We start from the raw sequence: 13,039 nt of genomic DNA, 5'->3' as shown, positions 1-13,039 counted from the left end.
CCCCCCCCCAAATTGTAAAGTTTGTTTTTCGACATAGCATTTTGTACATCTCATTTTTGCAATAGTCAATCCTTATCCCTATTTAAACATTTTGTTTTTTCCCTTCCCTTATACCAACATCAAATACAGTGAAAACGGGTTATACCGTGGGGGAGGGACATACAAAGCAACAAAACAATCACATGGGACCTTATAAATACGTTAGAAACAATAGCAAGGAAGAAAAAACCACTTGTGTCCCTATCTTGGGGTTCATTTTGCTTAACATCATCTTATCTGACCTTTTCTGCTTGTCCTAGACATATACTAATTATTGCAAATAAGGGAAATCATGGGACCTATGTTTCTTTGGGCCTGGCTTACTTAGTACAATGTTTTCCAGGTCTTTCCATTTCCTAACAAATGGGGCGATGTCATTCTTTCTGATGGAGGCATATTACTATTATTTTTTAAACAGCTCCATCTCCCTGTGTTCCATGGCTGTTTCCACAAAGCCAGCTACGGTGGAATATGGGGTGTGTGTGTCTGGGGCAGTGCAGAGGTAACTTCCTACCTGAGCAGACCCAATGTGGGTCTCAGCCCCTCTGTGCCATGGCTCCCCAGGGGAGTCTGTGACCAAAAGTCAAGTCCAAAGCCATTGGTCAAGTCGCCTCTCAGGGGACCACGTCACTGGGGAATACATCGTGTCACTGGAGGTCAAGACTGGCCCTGTGTGGGCTCTGGTTCCCTGCCTCTGTGGGGCAATGGCTGGGCTTCTTTCCTGGCTAAGTGCTCCTGTGTCTTGCTGTGTCATGGGGCCATGTACTGCTCCTGTGCAGCCTACAGGCAACTGAGTCTATTTCAGCTCTCGATAGCAGCACTGTGCTGCTGGCACAAGTGTTTGAATTCAGGGTCTGGGCACTGTCATGTTACCACCCCCTGTCACGTGACCCCTGCCACACCACACCCATGTCAGTAAACCCCTGTCATGTGACACATCAAGGGAACTCCTGTTCACATTACTCCTGTAACATGAACCCATCAAGTGATTCCTTGCCACCTGATCCCGTCATGTGACCCCCCCAGTCACATGACCCCATCTTCTTCCTAAGCTCATCCTAGTCCGTTGTACAACAATCATTTGATAACATTCATAACCCTACATTCCTTGTGGATGGCATCTGCTTTAGTCCTAGAATATATGGCACTGCCCACTAAGAAAGCCACTCACTATAAGCTTTGGTCACATCACGTGAGAAAAGTGCCAGAAAATTCAAGGGGAAAAGACTTTCAAGGTAGGACAGAAGAACGATGAAAATCAACTTCACAATTAACAATCACAGCTTCTAGATAGCCGGATACAAGCTTTTCACGTGTGGACAAGGTTAAAATGTGGAAGCCTCACTTGTTTCTTTTGTACATTATGCTTCCAACTTCAAATTCTAATTTCTGGCACAAGGACGTTGGCTCCAATGGTCTCCTTATCCATTACAGGATAAATCCTATGTGTGCTGATCTGGTGCAGTTCAAAGCATCATCATTTGAGGTGAGTTTCTCTCCAAAAAGAGAGGGGAAGGGGATGGGTAACTTTCTGTAGCAGCCATAAGAATGTACTACTTCCAGCTCTTTGAGTAGGGGGTACAGTGACTAACCTCAATTTCTGTCCTTTTGGATCCATCTCTGCAAGAACTCTGCAGCCATATGACCTGAGCTGCTTCCAATTAATGACTGAGCACTAGCTAGTACTGCTACAAGACTGATGCTGGTCATTCCTGGAGATTCCTCTAATGAATCATTTTGGCTTGAGATTCTTATATTCGTTTTGCCAGATCTCTCTTGGAATGACACTGAAATCTTAGTCTCTTCTTACCCAATTCTCCCAATGTCACATCTGTGTTGCATGGCGATCACTTCCAGTCTCTTTTGCTGATTTCCACTCATTGTTCATAGACATTTCTCTAGATATATATCTAGCATGTATAATCCAGTCTAACATGATTCTATTTTTGACAAGCATATAAATTGCTTTGCTCAAATTCAAATGAGGTATGGGGACCTACCAGCAAATTATCCACCCAACAGTTTAAACCTCAACATTTATTAAAGATGAATAACAAAAATTATAGTTTTAAAAATAGATTATGCAATGCTTACTACAAAACAAAAAAAAATTGCTAGATGTGTAGGAATAATGCCATAATAGGAGAAACAGGCTCCAACTCTATACAGTTTGATCAACAAAGGGAGAACAACAAAGAAAGGGGTAACAATGCTCCACAAGCAATGTACTCATTGGGCTGGGAAGGTGGCTCAGTGGTAGAGTGTTTGTCTTGCATGCATGAGGCCCTGGGATCAATTCCTCAGTACTACCTAAGCAGAAAAAGCCATTAAGTGACGCTGTGGCTTAAATGGTAGAGTGCTAACCTTGAGCTGAAGAACTGAGGGACAGTGCCCAGGCCCAGAGTTCAAGCCCCATGGCCAGCAACAACAAAAAAAAATGAAGAAAAAGAAATATACTCATTACCTTACTTATGTAACTGTAACCCCTCATGTATAGCATCTTTACAATAAAATAATACAAAAAGTTTGATCTGTTGATCACTTTGCTTCTTGGTGTCATTAGGTGAACATTTTTTTCCTCCATCTCATACTCATAGCCATTATGTTCTGCCTGACCACAGTTCCCGAACAATGGACCCAACCTTTCACAGACTGAAACTTTTAAATTTGTAAACCCAAATAAACGTTTCTCCTTTTTAAGTTGATATTCTTAGGTATTCTGTTACAGCATTGGAAGGCCCAATTCCTTGAACACCTATTTCTCTCCCTATTTTCATCTACCAAGACATCTTTTACATCCCAGAATTCTGGCCATTCGAAAAGCAGTTTAAACATCCATACCTTGTTGCATAATGTGAAATATGTATTACTGTATAAATGACAATAGACTTCTAACATGACTAATACTGGAGAAAGACTGACATTATTTAGTAAAAATTATTCTTTTATATATAAATAAAATCCAACTGATATTAAATCCTATGTCACAAGGAAAGTGTCATATGAAAGAAAAGTAGACTGATTTAATGGCATTCCCCATGATGTACAACTAATTAAGCGGTCTAGGAAGCCTATAAGTAGGAAAGCAATGATTGTCCTCAAGTAAATGGAGTAAAGAATGGATCTCAAGCTTGTTGATATCACTATATAAAAATTCTGGCTAGCATAAGATGTTTGTGAAAAACAGTACTGTTGATTTTTCAATCTAGTAGGAAGCATATTTTATTTGGGGTTATTTTTTATTAAACGTCTCACTTTTGAAAGATTTAAAATGACTGGAGTTTTAGATGTTGATGTTTCTCTAGATGTTAATGAGCTGTTCAGATTTACTCAGACAAGATGAGCAAGAGCTAGAAATCTCTCCAACATGTTTGATGGCATTCATATAATGTGTTTATCCTCATAGAATGTTTACCACAGAGCATCTTCCTGAGAAGCAGTTGATAAATACTTGACTGGCAGGAAACAGAGCTACTAAGCTAACAGATGTCTTTGCTGACAGTCTCAATAAAGCAAAAGTAGACTTACTTGTCATTGTTTACTAGTCTTCCTATCTTCCTGAGCATGTAATCTCAGATCCACTTTAACTTTTTTTTCTCATTTAATATTCTAGGACTCAACAAATCAGAAAAATGATCATTTCTCTTCTGCCACAGAGCTATATGTTTTGGTTGTATTTTTCAACCCAAACTTCCATGCCTTTGAATCAGAACTGAATTATTCCAGTGGAATGCTGGATAAAGGCCTTTTGGTCTTCACATTAGTTTGTTTTTGTAGAAGAGATGCTGCAGTTCCAGCTAATTGAAACAACCATATTACCACTAATCCTTGAAAATTTTCAGGGTAGCTTGATGTAGAAATTATCCATGTCCCTAAATAGTTTTCATTTCTATTTGTGACCAAATGGTAGTATTATAGTCACGTGCTCAACCTGTTCACTATTTTTAAGGGCTTTTCAATTGTTTGAACATAGCCTCAGAGTACCTGAGTTCAAATCTGTTTTGGTTAGTGACTAGATGGGTAACCCTGGGAAAGTTTTGGAATTTTCCTAATTCTCAGTTCCATAGGCCTTAAATGAATCATGGAAATCATTGTCTCATACAATTTCATGAATAAAATGATTTAGCTGGGTGCTAGTGGGCAGCAAAGTCCCCATAAAACTTCAATTAACCACCAGCAAACCAGAAGTAGAGTTGTGGTTCAAAGTGGTAGAGCATGAACCTTAAGCAAAAGAGCTCAGGGACAGCGCCTACGCCCTGAGTTCAAGTCCTATGATATACCCACCCCAAAAAGAATAAAATTATTTAGGTTAGGTGTAAAGTACAGGTGATAATACAGGTAGAAAGTAGAAAATGCTGAGTACATAGTAAACAGTTGTATTTTCCATTCTATTTAGGTTTGCTATTTTTTAAAATTTTTATTTATTTTTTATTGTGAAAATACTGTACAGAGGGGTTACAATTACATGAGCAAGGTAATGAGTCCATTTCTTACCAAGCATTGTTGCCTCCTCCTTTGTTTTTCCCCTACCATCTGTGCCCTCCCCTCTCCACAATTACCCTCCTGCCAACCCCGCTCCCTGCCACCCCCCACCCCGCCCAGCCTAAACTGTAAAGGTCATTTTTCAACATAGTGTCTTGTACATCTCATTGTTACAATGGGTCAACCTGTAAATATTTTGTTTTTCCCTTCCCCTCCCCAAATCATACCATCAAATACAGTGAAAACAGGGGTTATACTGGGAGGAACATACAAAGCAAAAAAAGTCACATGGTACCTTATAAATATGTTAGAAACAATAGCAAGAAAGAAAAAATCACTTGTGTCCCTATCTTGGGGTTCATTTCACTTAACTTCATCTTATCTGGTCATATTTACATAGCTTTTTACCTTTTCTACTTGTCCCAGACTAGTTATGCTATTATTATAGACACTTATTTTGGTCTTTTTTTTTTTTTTGGCTGGTTGTGGGGCTTGAACTCTGGGCCTGGGTGCTGTCCCTCAGGTCTTCAGCTCAAGGCCAGCACTCTACCACTTGAGCCACAGTGCCACTTCCAGTTTTCTAGTGGTTTATTGGAGATAAGAGTCTCACGGACTTTCCTGCCCGGGCTGACTTTGAACGGCAATCCTCAGATCTCAGCCTCCTGAGTAGCCAGGATTATAGGCCTGAGCCACCGGTACCTGGCTGGTCTTTTCTTTTAATTATCAATGCTACATACATTCTTTGAGCTGAACTCCACAAGTGATATGCAGAAAATGTCCTTCTAATATAGTATTTGTTTCATTTGATCTGCATGTGTGTGTGTGTGTGTGTGTGTTTTACATTTGAAAGAGAAGGATTTGATAATAGAGCCAGTGGCTTTTTTTTCTATTTTTAATCAGGTCTAAGGATTGGATTTGAATGTTCATGATTAGAAGATTGACAGAACCATTGCTCTAAGAGATCGGGGAAGATACCAGGAGAGAAGCAAATTCTCAAGTGAGACTGTGCTCGGCAAACACACAGAGTTACTTTGGAGTGTTGCAGAGTAGCCACTGAAGGATGACTTTATTGATTAGCCATCACATATTCCACTTCACTCTAGTGAACTGCCTAGTTCAAGTAAATCAATACTCCTTTAACACTGGGCGCTTAAGCAAACAAACAAAAATGAAACCCATTTAGTGGGCACATGCCCACAACAAGAAAAGCTAAGAAGATAGTTTTCCAGGCTCCATTTGCTCACTACTGGCTGCAGAGCAGAAAACACTCAATGATAATGTACTCTATCTTTGGAGATAGATTAACTCGGGCAGCTCCAATGTGCACAGTTCTTCCTGGACTGTGGCTGAGTGACCTGTCCCCATCTTCCCATTTTGTGAACAGATCTCAGATCTTTTTATAGACTTTTCCCTCTACCTTTCTAAGACTTCTGTCAGACCGGCTCCAGGGTCTTGCTCCTCTCTCCAAAGGCTGATACGATGAACTATGCCTCATAGGCTTATTTCCTTCTGTGAACCCAATGAGACTGCTTTTTTCTTTTTTCAAAGTAGAGATAGCATATTCTCAGGGTGGTTACATTCTCATGTTTGGATTTTTATCAGTTCAATATGTGTACATAGTTTAAAAGTAAACATTCCATATCTTATGACAAACCCAGCAGCTTCCTGCTCCTCTACACCCCAGGATCTATTGTATATACTTCTTTAGCTCCACCTTCTGTAATTTCCTTCATATTTTAAAGATATTTTTTCTCCTGGCTTTTGCTTTATTGATTTCAGATATCTATTGGTTTTTGTTAATTGTTGTGACTGATGTGTTGACATTACTTACATAGGACTGCTCCCTTCCCCCTGCTTCTCAATATTGCTTTATTACCATATTTTGGTTTCACTATCAATATTTAGGATATTTTTGACTGCTGAACTATATGCTCATAATGTCATGATTAAATTTTGTATCTTTTAAATGTTTTATATCTTTCAGATTTTGGCATTTCTTGTTTGCTGTCTTCTGTTTTCATGCTTTCTTTATCCATACAATATTTTATCTTTCATTCTTTTTATTTTTCTAGTGACCCTGGAGTTTACACTTGAGGCAGGTTCTCTACCACTTGTACTCAGTCCTGTCTTTACATTCTTTACTGCCAATTTTGAGTAACATGCTTTTGCTCTGTGGAAGCATGCACAGTTTTGTATTTATACTGTGTTAGTTTTCTGTGGCTGTAACTAATTACCATAAACTGGGCAGCTTTACAAAAAGAAATCTATAGCTTCTTATATTTTAGAGACCAGAAGTTGAATTTAGTGTTAGTAAGCAGAAGTCAAGGTTTTGACAGAGGCACACATTCTCTGGAGTCTCCAGGGGAGATTTGACTTTGCACCTTATCCAGCTGCTAAAGATGCTACAAGCATTGTCTATAGAGATCTCTATCGATCATAGATCTATTCCTCTTTTATATCTATAGATCTATATGTTTATCTATATAGATCTCTATATAGATATAAGTATAGAAATATAGATATATTGATATATATCTATATATTATCTCAAAGGAGGAAAAGAATATAAAGAAATATATATATATATATATATATCAGGTATTTGAAGACACAGATTGAGTTCTCAATAGTGACCATTCTTAGTTGTAAACTCTTACTTTTTAATGTAGCTTTTTGGCTTCCAGAAATCTATTTCTTACTGTAATTAAATTATTGGAATTTTTGTCATTATTTTGGGGTGTTATTGATTTGCTCTAGCAATTTGGATGTTTTGGAACAACTCATTATTTGCTCTTCTTTTTATGTTTATTGTTGCATATTATTTGATGTTTATTTTTGCCTTATCTAAGCTGTTCCTCTATTATTTTTATTTCCTATTGTGTCTTGAGTTAAGTTACCAGGAGATTTTCAACAGATCAACCTTTATAAATGGAGTTGGGAACTGTCCTATGATGGTGTTGTTTCTCCACATACATAGTAGACATTGCAAAATCTTTTACAAGTCTAGTTTTTGTTATTCCTCTTTTATAAATGTTGAGTTTTGAGCAGTCAGGTGGGTAACTTGCTGGTGGGCAATTTACTTCCCTTTAAACTGTTCATAAATGTTGTTACTAAAGATCTAGCTTAGACCTTATTCTATGGCCCAAAGCGCTATGACATAGCCTTGGTGAACCCTGTCAAGTGAATACCTGGGATGATTAGTGAGGTCTCTGCATCCTGGATAGTGGAATTTATGTTTCTTTCAACAGCTTACAACCACAAGACTACACCCTTTATTTCACAAATACCTGACAGTTTTTCTTCATCACAGCTTCCCTGGTCTCACCATGTGCATACACACAGCCTTTGAATTTAACTAAAATGTTCAGATGACCCACTTATAGATTCTTAAGTCTTCATTTATATAGCTTCCTTGTCTATGGCATCAATTCCCACAAATTTTAGCCTTATCAGCAGTTCTAAACTTGGACGCCTGTCTCCTGAGTTCAGTGATGCTGCTGTGCTCTGCTTAATTCCATGGCCATTATGCTATTGTCTGCAAAAACTTTCCCAGGCAGAAATTCATGTCCGTTCTCTTTCAGAGGAATCAGGGTTAACTGTGGTTTTTTGACCAATTGCCTATAGTGTGGCTATGAATATTTTTGTCCAGTTTTACAGTGGGAAGAAGAATCTGACAGCAGCTACTTGAATATTCTTTAAACCAGAAGCTTCCTCAATGTCAATCAGTAACTTCACTTGTGTATTTGAAAGACATTCCGCATGGAACATGTACAAGGAAAAGAAGGTTATAGACTTTCCTTTCCAAATCTGGTCTGCTTATAAAAGTTAATTAGAGATAATCTGTGATACTTCCACATTTCTCATCTCCCTCACCTAGTAAATCATAAAGATTGTTAAGTCAACTATTGAATTTGAACCTCTCTCTTCCATTACTCACTTGTTGGACCAATCTACCAGTATTTAAACATCCTTTCAATGTTTTTTTTTTTTTTTTGTTAGTCATGGGGGCTGAACTCTGAGCCTGGGCCCTGTCCCTAAGCTCTGCAACTTAAGGTTAGTGCCCTACCACTTGAGCCACAGTACCATTTCTGGCTTTATTCTGCTTATGTGGTGCTGAGGAATTGAACTCAGGGCCTCATGCATGCGAGGCAAGCACTCTACCACTGAGCCACCTTCCCAGCTCCTCCTTACAATAGTTTTACTTAAGCGTTGTCTTGTTCTCTACCAATCTCTCTTCTCATGATAGCTCTGTATTTTTAGTGTAAACTTGATCATGTTTTTTTTTTTCTTCTCTGTCCTTTCTTTTTTTCAGATTTATTTAAATATGGTAACATAAATTCAGTCTTTTAGTTATTTTTGACTTGGGAATTAAAATTGGCAAGACCTATTCAATATTATCTAAATATTGTTCTATTTTTTGTATTGTATAGCTTTTATTTCTATTAACTTTATTTAAAACTTCTTTTTTATTTTTAGTAAGTTTTTTTTAATTGTGAAAATACCATACAGAGGGGTTTCAATTACATGAGCAAGTACATTCTTACCAAGCATTGTTGCTTCCTCCTTTGTTATTCTTCTGTCCTTTCTATGTCTCCCAGTTAGACTCTTTCAATGGCTATCCATTGGCTGTAGCATGAGAAAAACACCACTTAACTTGCCTGTAAGTTCTACCTCTGCTTCTTAGCTACCATTCAGCTATGCTGAGGATCCATTTACCTTAATCATTTCCCTTGATTCCACAAGACTTTTGTTATTGTAAAGGTGATGCTCAGAGGAGTCACAGTTACACAGATCAGGTAATGAGCACATTTCTTTTTGAACAGTGTCACCCCTCCCTCACTTTTTTCAAGATTTTCCTTCCCATCCCCCACTTAGTTGTTCATTTTCAGCATTGTCATAGTGAGTTTCACGCGGCATTTCTTCACCCTTTGTTCTACCATTTCTGTCCTCCCTCTTCCCCTCCTCCAAACAGATAAACTGACATACAAGATAAAAGGTATAGAAACAACAACAGCCACAAAAGAGGAAAACTAAAACAAAACCCAAAAATAACAAAAAACCTTTTGTTTCCATTTCTTGGAGTTTATTTTAATAAACATAATTTTATATGATCTTATGCATGTAGCCTTTGCGATCCTTTCCTAAGAATATTCTCCTTTGGTCTCATTCTGTGAATGTTTATCATGTCCAAGTATATTTTTCTTGTTTTTTTTTTTCCCATCCAGTATGTTTACTTGTAGATTTATAAGCACATTGTAGTTACAAAAAATAAGGGAAACCATGCAACCTATGCTTCTTTGGGTCTGGCTTATTTCACTTAAGATAATCCCCCCCCACCAAAAAAATCTTCCCATTTCCTTATGAATGATGCAATGTCATTCTTTTTGATGGAAGCATAGAATTTCATTGTCTGAATATACCACATTTCTTTGATCATTTGTTTCCTCTTACCTTTCAGCAACCAGTATATTTATCACTTTTTAAGGGCAAATTCCTCAATTAATATTTTCCAATAAATTCAGATATACCAGTTGAAGCTTCACATTCATGTTATCCCTTCTGATTGCCTTCCTCTTTACTTCATTAAGTATCTTAAAAGTTATTTTGTTGATGACTTTATTGTCATACCTAGCAAAATGTCTAAGATAGAGATAAAGTAGAAGTAATGTTGATGAAATGAGCAAATTTACTGCTCAAACTCAAGAATATGATTAACTATTAGAGTATCAGTGCTCAATACTGTTATTACTGTGAGAACTCTCGGCATAATTTCCATTAGTGATATGAAATTTATATCTCTAGCTATGTCAGAACGATCACAATACCATCTTCCAAGTGAATAAAGCCCATTATTTTTATGTAAATTCTGCTTATAGCAAGCTGTAAATGAATATTTACATTTTTTCTGAAGCCTCAAAAGTATATGAAGTATTTGGAGATCACACAAATGTTAAATATACACCTAGGATATACAGTGCTAAAGTGCTATTTAACAGTGGTATACTATGCTGATTTTGTATATTAATACAAAGTCATATTCATATGCTTGCTTAGTAGTATGTTGATATGCTATTAGTTTGTTAGATGCTAATATAAGTATTTTGTAAGTATAAATTTGATCACTTGGATATCAAAACACTATTAGGAAGAAGTTTTTAATGTAACTCTCATTTTACAGATAAAGAATCAAGCGCATAGATGAACTTATGGTCTAATATTCACATGGAATTAGTATTCAAACTCTGTTTCTTTGGTGTGGAGCATTTAGTATTTGCTTAGTCTTTGTGTGGACTCCAGAATCTCATCAGATACTTGAAAATAAAAACTTTGGCGGTTTGATATGACAATTTTATTACGCTTGGTCTACTCTATATTTTGAAAAAATCTGCATAAATATTTTTGTGGAAATAGGGATAAGTACATTGTTAATATTCTAATAAGTATTTCTTTTACCTCAAAATTTTACTGAGGAAAAAAGTTTCTGAAATATTTGTGGGTTTGGGAAGTGGCCAGAACTTCAGGATTTCAATGTGACCCATTAGATTAAACAAGAGCAGCCAGAAAATTAGTTAAATACACTCAATTTGGTAAATGGTCTGTCTTAGGATTCAATTTAAAAAAAACCCTTTTAAGCAAAATTTAGGTTTCTGAAGATTTGGCAAGATGTCAAACCTTATGAAGTATTTGGAGGTCTTATTTCTGTAGTGCCTTCAAAATAGATTCCCTTTAATGAAAGTTAAAAGATAAAAGGCGAAATTTGAAACAGAGCCTGCCTTAATGTTTCATAGAATTGCCAGTTTGCCAGATGATACTTAATTGGAAGCTCAGAAAATAATCACGAGCAACCTAATCAGGAAAATTTTATTTGGCCTAAATCCCTAGAGAAAGAGCTTGCACTGACAGTAAACAGCAAACTAGAGACATTTAAAAATGAGACTGACGTTGAAAAATGAAATAACATCAGCCCCTTGAAACAAAAACAGGCATCAAACCAAAACATAGAGACCAGCCATTTAGCTTAACATATCACTATGTTATTTTTTAGAAAGATAGAATTTACCCAGTCAAGAAGATGTTGCATATGGAAAGTAGCTCTGAATGCTTCTACCTAATAGAATCGCTTTGTACTTAGTGGTGGCTGTTTTAATCAATGTCTTTAGTACATTTTACTCTGTGTAAGAATTATAGTTTGGCATGCAATGAGTCCAATTTTGTCATTACTTGAGGGAGAAGAAAAGCATGAACTAGAAACATTGTTCTGGAATTTTAGTACTTGGCGTTATACCTATATCTTAGCTTCTGGGTATGTTATTAGAGGCCCAAGAGAAATTCTATGGATCCTATAGAGTTGTACTGTCTCATGTAAGTAGTTACTAAAATTTAACTTAATTATTAAAATAAATTGATTCCTCATTTGCATTTGACACATTATAATTGCTAGTTGCTTTGGCTAGTTGGTAGCATACAGGGCAACATATATGTAGAACACTGTTATCCCATTTATTTCAGAATATTGGGTGTTGAAAGTATCAAACATTCTCTCATGACACCAGAAAGCTCTGCTACATGGCATTCCTTTTGTGTATTTATATTGGGGCATCTCAGTTCTGTTTCGAAACTCCATCATCCTCTTTGATCTGAATCCTAAAAGTCCTATTAGTTTCCTATGTGACATACTGTAGCAGAAATGCCTTCCCATTATTCACATTTTAAAAGTCAATTTCCTAACCTCTAGGGATTCAGGCCCAATTTATTTAGTGACTATTATTGTGAAATAATATAAGAAAACTGCCAAACATATAGTAGATTCTCAATAAACATTAGTTTGTCTTCCCTTTTAATGTAATCATGTTTTAGGGACAGTTCTTTGGAAATGAGGAGAAGGCTGTAGAAATGTAGACACTAAACTTACTAAAAGCTTGTTCTGACCTCTATGTGATTCTAGGATTCTTCTGCTGCCTTGTGTTTCCTGTAACTTCTAACTTGCCTTGGGAAGAATACTCAGGTCTTTGGTTGTTATGCCCTTTCAGGCCATTGCTTCTATACTTGATCATTTACCATCAAAATTGACCAAGGGAGTAACAAGTGATACCAAGTGGTTCTCCCATGTGTTAAACGCATTTCTGTCTGTCTCAATAGTGTAATAATCATTTTACTTCCTTCTTATGATTATATCTATTACCCTCATCCAGCCTGGTATCCTCTCTTCTTAATTACTCTCTTTTTTCATGTGAAACATGAAATGTTAAGCTGGATAGCTATAGCTTAAAGTTTAATGGGTCTTTCATTTATTTCCCTGGTAGCAACCTTTGTCCTTTGGAAGGTAGATCATCTCAGTTCACCAAGTCCAGAATTCAGGAGCAGGAAACAAAAATTTTATAAGTGAAGTAATCTCCTCTTTCATATCTTGTCTCCCACACCCAGGGATTTTACCTTTTAGAGACACTACTATTATGTGTGTGAATCAGTTTCTGTGACTGTAAGTGCATGTGTGTATGTATATATGTATGTATGTATG

Source organism: Dipodomys ordii, unplaced genomic scaffold, assembly GCF_000151885.1.
Source record: "Dipodomys ordii isolate 6190 unplaced genomic scaffold, Dord_2.0 Scaffold17, whole genome shotgun sequence".
Taxonomy (NCBI): domain Eukaryota; kingdom Metazoa; phylum Chordata; class Mammalia; order Rodentia; family Heteromyidae; genus Dipodomys; species Dipodomys ordii.
The sequence above is the reverse complement of the archived record's forward strand: the minus strand, read 5'-3'. Positions refer to the sequence as shown.